We start from the raw sequence: 314 nt of genomic DNA, 5'->3' as shown, positions 1-314 counted from the left end.
ATAGAGAAGAAATCACCTGTTTCTCTTTTGCCTTTTATTTAATGAGTTCGGCGTTTCCTGACATCATTTTTCCTGGATTCGCTCTTGTCTAGTTTACCTCTGCTCTTGAACCTTCTTTGCCTCCTCCCATCCTCTCTCTGGCTTTGGCTTCCCTCTTCTGCCAACGCCTTCTACCACCTCTTCCAGCGACTATGATTGACGTAGAGGTAAAGGTTAATTTAAGTGAAGAATAAACAGGACACAAAACACAGTTTAGATGAAAATTTATCATTTCCAATTCCGTTCTTCCTCTACGATTTCCTTTGAGTTTTACC

The 314-nt window shown here is 40.8% G+C and overlaps 1 protein-coding gene across 1 annotated transcript in view; it reads left to right on the top strand.

Annotated features, from left to right (window-relative positions):
- The window catches only part of LOC119591593, a gene marked incomplete in the record, with an annotated part of 13,874 nt that overhangs the window by 7,684 nt on the left and 5,876 nt on the right, over positions 1–314 (top strand).

The sequence above is a fragment of the Penaeus monodon genome, chromosome 28 (genome assembly GCF_015228065.2).
Source record: "Penaeus monodon isolate SGIC_2016 chromosome 28, NSTDA_Pmon_1, whole genome shotgun sequence".
NCBI lineage: Eukaryota > Metazoa > Arthropoda > Malacostraca > Decapoda > Penaeidae > Penaeus > Penaeus monodon.
Note: the sequence above shows the minus strand (reverse complement) of the source record. Positions and strands in the feature narration are given on the sequence as shown.